Source organism: Musa acuminata, chromosome BXJ2-7 (genome assembly GCF_036884655.1).
Source record: "Musa acuminata AAA Group cultivar baxijiao chromosome BXJ2-7, Cavendish_Baxijiao_AAA, whole genome shotgun sequence".
Lineage (NCBI taxonomy): Eukaryota > Viridiplantae > Streptophyta > Magnoliopsida > Zingiberales > Musaceae > Musa > Musa acuminata.
In genome coordinates, this window is record NC_088344.1 from 16,002,636 (window position 1) to 16,010,065 (window position 7,430).

Below are 7,430 nucleotides of genomic sequence, written 5' to 3' on the forward strand. Positions count from 1 at the left end.
TGATATTTGGCATACACTCGAAGTGACTCACAAAGGCACAAGTAGAGTGAAAGAGTCAAAAATCAATCTTTTGATACACTCTTTCAAACTTTTCCGAATAAAACCGAGCGAGACTATTGGCGACATGTACACCCGTTTCACGGATGTCGTCAATGGTCTAAAAGGACTCGGCAAAAGTTTTTCGAATTTTGAGCTTGTAAATAAGATTCTAAGATCCCTTCATAAGAGTTAGGACCCTAAAGTCACTACTATTTAAGAGGCTAAAGATTTAAGCAACTTCCCTCTTGAAGAACTAATCGGGTCATTAATGATTTATGAAATGACATGCAAGGCTCATGAAGAGCAAGAAGACATCCTTCCAAAGAACAAGAAGGATATGACACTTAGAACTTTAGATGACCACTTGAGAGAAAACTCAAGTGATGAGGACCGTGACGATGACTTGGCACTTCTAACAAGGAAATTCAAAAAATTCATTAAGAGAAACAAATTTAAAAATGACACAAAAAATAAAATTGAACCCAAAAGGGACCAAGTTATTTGCTATGAGTGCAAAAAGCCGGGACACTACAAGAGTGATTGTCCCCAAGCCAAGAAAAGAACATCAAAGAAGAAGGCGCTTAAAGCAACATGGGATGATTTGAGCACATCCGAAGAAGATGAGTCCAACACCGAGCAAGTTGCTCATTATGCCTTAATGGCCATCGGAGAGGAGGTAACAAATTTAATTGATGCAGACTTATCATTTGATGAGTTATTAAATGCCTTCCATGATTTATTTGATGAATGCAAGATTATTAGTAGAAAATACAAATTGCTAAAAAAGGAGTATGATAGTCTTAATTATGATTTCGATAAGTTAAAGACTGAATATCATGATAGTTTAGGGTCTTGTATCAAATGCCATGATCTAGAAACTATCCAAAAGTAAAACTTGCTACTCATGGATACCTTGAAGAAATTTGAGATTGGTAGCAAGCCCTTGAACATTATCGTTACAAACAAGGGTCACGTTCCCAAAAGAAGTGGAATCGGATTTATGAGAAATTCTCACCAAAATCCAACCACCTTCATAAAAGGCCCCATCCTACATGTTCGACACCAAAGTAAATGCAACTTTTGTTACAAGCATGGACACAAAACGCATTATTGTCCATTCAAGAAAATTAGTCCGAACAAATTAATTTGGGTTCCTAAAGGAACCATGATAAACTCTATGCAACATGACAAACAATATAGATCAATTTTTGAGGCACCCAAAAGTGAATGGGTACCTAGAAATTATCCCGTCTTGTAGAAACGTAAACCATCCCAAGTTGGGAGCAAGAAATAATATCCTGCTTTTAGGATTCTCGATATTCATAATCCGAGATCCAAAAAGAACACGCAATGTTCCCTAAGCCAAAATAACAAAAAGAAGATTAGAAAACTAAAATTACAAGAGCAATACAAAACCTATTTGATCCCTCAGAATTGAAAACTCATATTTCTACCTTCACATATCTTCTGGATTTCCGATCCTATCAAACTGATTAGTTCGTTACCCATAAATTCAACTATATCATGAACTTACGTTTTGTAAGCAAAGTTTATCATGAACTTGCAAAGCTTACCAACGTGGACAAACAATCACAAACATGAATACGATGTTTGAAGAAGAACATGCGTGTCACTAGATCTATCTTGATCATGTCTCATCTTAAAATGAAAATTCTTACGTAGTTACGAAAGTAAAATTGACTGCTCCATAAATAAAAACTCTTTTCAAGTAAGAAACATTCAAAATAAGACCACACAACAGTCAAAACAAGTGCTCACTGCCTATAGGCGGTGGCACCGCTCCAGTTGGCGGTAGCACCACCGGCTATCACGGGTTGCAAGCGGTTGCACCGCCCCAGCCAGCGGTGCAACCGCCCGCAATCCTGCCCTCTATTAAACCGAGCTAGGGCCGGTGGTGGAACCGACCCCAACTTACTCCCTTCCCCTCTTCTCTCTTCCAAAGCCTCTCCACCTCCATTTCTCTCATCTTAGCATCTCAAATCCTCCTCGTTTCGAAGCAAAAGGTCAACAATCACTCCTTCTCTTGAAGATCTCACTTAAGGTATCCTCTAAGAGCTCTCTAAATTTTGTTTTTGATTCATTTTACACTTGCTCATTATTATTCTCTCAAATAACAGTAGTTATGGGCTCTAGAAGATCCTTAAGGGACAAAAGAAAGAGGAGATTAGTGGAAGACTTTGATCTTACCCTCTTTGATTCAAAGTATCATGCTGAAAAATTTTCCTCCTTTGAGTTTAGAAGTGTCAATAAGGGAAAACATGTAGATTTAGATGAGCTAAGAGACTTAGAGACAATTCAATGGTTTGCCAACCTAGATCTACTCCCTATTTTACAAATTAGTGAACCCATCTATCCAAGACTTATTAGATTGTTTTACAACAATCTACAAGTAGATGAAGAATAAAGAATGTCCACCTATCTCTTAGGACAACACATCACCATTACGGATAAATTCATTTGTGACATGATAGGACTTTATTTTAGAGGATCATGGGACAATGAAACAGTTGGGACAATATATGTTGAAGCCTTAGGAACAATTTTCGATAATCCCAACTTAGTGATAGTTCCTAAAAGCTGTGAACACCTACTACCACTAAACACTAAAATACTTCATCATATCCTAACTAGCATCATTCTCCCTAAACAATATCATCATGATGAAGTCAGTCAATTGGAATTAGGAACCATGTATTGGATCATGAAAGGACATAACATCTGTTTTAGATACCTCATCCAACAAAACATGATAGAACTATCAAAGAGAGACATGATGCTTTCATATGGTGGTATAATCACTAGAATCCTTTAAGCCTACGATATCCAAATCCCACCCGACGAAGAGGTGATGAAAGTAGATAGGTTCAGCATAATAAACAAAAATCTACTTCATCGATTGAGATGTGTTTATAGAAATGATCATTGGGTTAGAATGCCTAGAAGAACCGATCACTCTCAACCTGAACCAGAACCCGAAACACCAGTCTTTAGGGGCACTCAATCTCCTCCGATCTGTCCCTTTGAGGAAACACATCCATTTGAGCAAGTTCATACATCATCTATTGAAGACATTTGATTCCGATGGACCGATTTGAACAAAGACAAGATCGGCTTAAACACCGGCAAGATCAAATCCTATCTGAACTGTAGCAAATTCATCGATAATTTGACTCCTTATTTAGGCACCTTAATTTTCCACCTCCTAAATAAAGTTTGTATATGTGGACACAATAACCTCTTGTTGTAACATTTACATTGTTGTAAACTCTTTATTACTCACCTTGATCACAATGCATTATGGTTACTTGATGCAAGAATATGTAGGGTTACTCAATCTCATTGTCGGATTTCATACCAACTTTGAAAACCTTGTGTCTTGATTTCCATGATAAAGTAATATAAGCCTTGAAATTGATGTGTCATAATATTGATGTATTACCATAATATTGATGATGTTGATGTATTACCATGATGCTGATACCATGATATTGATGATGTTGATGTATTACCATAATGTTGATGCCATGATGATGTGTCCGAATGCATAAACTTGTTAAAATTATTATTCAAACTTTATTGATTGAATTACATGACAAAAATAACATTTTCATAAACGATGAGCATGTCCTTATAGTTTTGCATGAAAGAGTTAAATTAAATTTTTGGTTCCAATCAGATTTCATTATTCTCTTTTGGATTTTGATTCACATCATTAATTCTTGACAAAAAAAAAATTATTGTCTAGCATATTTATGGCTTTTAGACTTATCATGTGAAAAATATTACCTTTGAAAAATAAATTTGATGATTCCTTCTTGTAAAAGGAAGATATTTTTTGCAAAGGACTTTACTCACATAAATATCCTAATCCTTGTAAAGCATGCTATTGATTTGAACTACACAAATGGCTTTCTTCCTTCATGCAAAAAGAATAATAACAAATAAAACGGAAGAAGTTATTCACTCTATGTAAATAATCTCCATGTCATGGTCTTCTTGAGATGATTGTATCCTATAAATGACATGAACCTACTTAGGGCATCACATGTATATTCAAAAGATGCTTATATCGTTCTCCTTTTTGTTGATGACAAAGGGGGAGAAGTATATGAATTGATGCTATAAATGTCATATTGTGTTGAAAGAAATAGAAATATGATTATTGATGCTATGCCATGTTTGCTATGATTGCCATATTTGCATCATATTAAGATATCAAGAACTTGCATTGTAATTTTACATGTTGATATCTTTCCATATGATGAATTGCTATCTTTACAACAATTCACATTTGAAATTTGAAAATGGATGTCGAGTCTTGACATCATACAAAGAGATACATCATGATAGGAATCATGATAGGAATCATGATGGGAGTATTGATAAGGTTAAATGACTTTAACTTATCAATATGTTTCTTGAATTCAAAGGATTGAATTCAATAATGACTTATCTCAATTATGGCATATAGATAGGGGGAGTTAAGATTAACTCCGTTATCAATTGATTGTCATCATCAAAAAGGGGGAGATTGTTGAATCTCGGATTTTGATGATGACATCAATTGTCATTTGTTATCTAATCCATATGTTGAGATAAGTGTGCAGGATTAACTACGATGAAAGCAAGACATGCAGCAGGAGTTGTGCTGGAGTCAAGACTATGATCAAGTTGGGAGTTTGAGAGCTTGACGGAAGTCCGAACGGTCGTCGGAGGTTCTGCGGGAACAAATCCGAGAAGTCCAGGAGCTTGCCAAAAGAAGCTCGTCAGAACTCGCCAAGTGGATCGTCGCAAGTCCAGGAGTTTGCCAAAAGTCCGTAGGAGCATCGTCGGAGGACTGTTGGATGTTCGCCGGAAGTTCGCCGGAAGCTCGCCGGAAGAAGCGATTGATGCACCGGAGCAAGCTGTAGTAAAAGTCTTTAGAATTGTCATAGTTAGCATGATGATTAAGTTAGAATTGGGAGGTGATCCCATTAACTTAATCTAGGGGCAATTGAGCTCTTGAAAGAATCAAATTGGGCCGAATGGATCAACTCATTCGGACCCAGATCACCAGCCCAAAGGTGGCACCGCCAGGGCTCATTCTCCGAGCGAGACTAGGCGGTGCAACTGCCTGAGCTCGGTCTCCGAGCTCTGGCTGGGTGGTGCAACCGCCCCAGTCAGGCGGTGGCACCGCCTGAGCTCGGTCTTCGAGCTCTGCCAAGCGGTGCAACTGCCCCTGACAAGCGGTGGCACCGCCCAGAGGCTCAGTTTCCGAGCTCTGCCAGGCGGTGCAACCGCCAGACCCCGGAATTCCGGGAATTGACAGTTTTGAGCTCGGAATTCAAACTGGTTTGGGGCCTATAAATACCCCACTCCTTCAGCAATGAAAGAGCAATGAAAACCACCAAAATCCTGATCTTACTCTATGATTTTAGAGCTCAAAAGTGTTGTATAAGTTAAAGGTTCTTCTCCCTCTTTTCTTCCAAGTTCAGATCTTTCAAGAGAGGAGAGAAAAGTTTGTAAGGGTTGTCTCCTAAGCCCGTCAAAAGGAGTGAATCTTTAAAAGGGTGGTTGGCCTTCGCCTATTGAAGGAAGGTCTCTAGTGGACGTCGGCGACCTCATCGGTGGAGGAAGCCAAAAGTGGATGTAGGTCAAGATTGACCGAACCACTCTAAATCACGCTGCTCTCTGGTTTGCATTTACTTTAAGTTTATTATCCTTACTGCAAACCTCCTTCAAAGCTTACTGCCTTCTGTGCTTTTACGATTGCGTCTTCAAGCTCAATACTTTCAAAATCGTGTTTAGACGTAAATCGCTTTTCTCGTACGAACATCGTATTTCAGTTTGCGCTTACTTTCTGATTTCCATCACAACAGCAAACTGCCTTAACAGATTCGTTTTAACTGCTTCTTGCCTAATCACAAGTTAAAGTGATTTACGAATCATTTTTCTACTGAAATCACTTTTCTCGTACAAACATCGTATTTCAGTTTGCGCTTACATTCTGATTTCCATCACAATTGTAAACTGCCTTAATAGATTTGTTTTAACTGCTTCTTACTTGATCTTAAGTTAAAGTAATCTACGAATTGGTTTTTCTACTGAAATCACCTTTGACGTACGAACGCAGTTTTAAAACGTTGAAAGTTTTCCGCTACACTAATTCACCCCCCCCTCTTAGTGCTCTTGATCTTAACAATACTCTACCAAACCTATGTAAAGTCAAAACATGTGTGCTAGGTACCTGAATAGACTCGGGTTGTGGAGTAGTGCTTGAGTTAGGTTCTCCAACCTTGCTCAACTCTTTCATGCTCCCACTATCTATGCCAAAAATGTGTTCATTCTCAATGAACACTGCTCTCTTGGCTACAAAGACCTTTTGGTCCTCGGGATGATAGAAATAATACCCACAAATTTTCTTGGGGTATCCTACGAACTTACATCGCTCCGTCCTCAATTCTAACTTATCGATGTTGTATCTTTTAACATGGGCAGGGCAGCCCCAAATCTTAACAACATTAAGATCGGGCTTCTTCCCTTTCCATATCTCATATGGTGTAGACACTACCGATTTAGTTGAAATTCTGTTCAGAAGGTAAGCTATGGTCTCTAGGGCGTATCCCTAGAATGAGATGGGTAGGTCAGCGAAACTCATCATGGACTGTACCATGTCTAACATTGTACGATTTCTCCTTTCAGATATACCATTAAGTTGAGGTATATAAGGAGGTGTCCATTGAAATAGAATCCTATGGTCCTTGAGGAACTGGGTGAACTCTGTACTCAAGTACTTACCTCCTCGATCTGATCGAAGAGTCTTGATACTCTTTCTAGTCTGATTCTCTACTTCATTCTTATACTCCCTGAATTTCTCAAAGGTCTCAGACTTATACTTCATCAAGTACACATGTCCATACCTTGAGAAATCATTAGTAAAAGTAATGAAGTAGGAGTAACCACTTATGGCATGAGTTGACATGGGTCCACATACATCACTATGTATGAGTTTCAACAGCTCAGTGACTCTCTCTCTCTAGTTCCACTAAAAGGAGAGTTGGTTAGTTTTCCACGAAGGCAAAGCTCACAAGTTGCATATGACTCATAGTCGAATGGATCTAGATATCCATCCTTTAGCAACTTTTGAATCATTCTCTCATGGATGTGACCTAGTCTACAATGTCATAGGTATGCACTGTTCACCTCATCTCATTTCCTCTTAGACACACTTACATTCATGATATGTGGAGTAGTGTCTAACATAAACAAACCATTATGTAATATTCCTCTCACCAATCTCCTCAGCTTTGCCAGAATATACAACAAATGACAGATATGATAAACAATACTGGCATCCAATACCAATGCACCATCACAAAAATCTAACAACT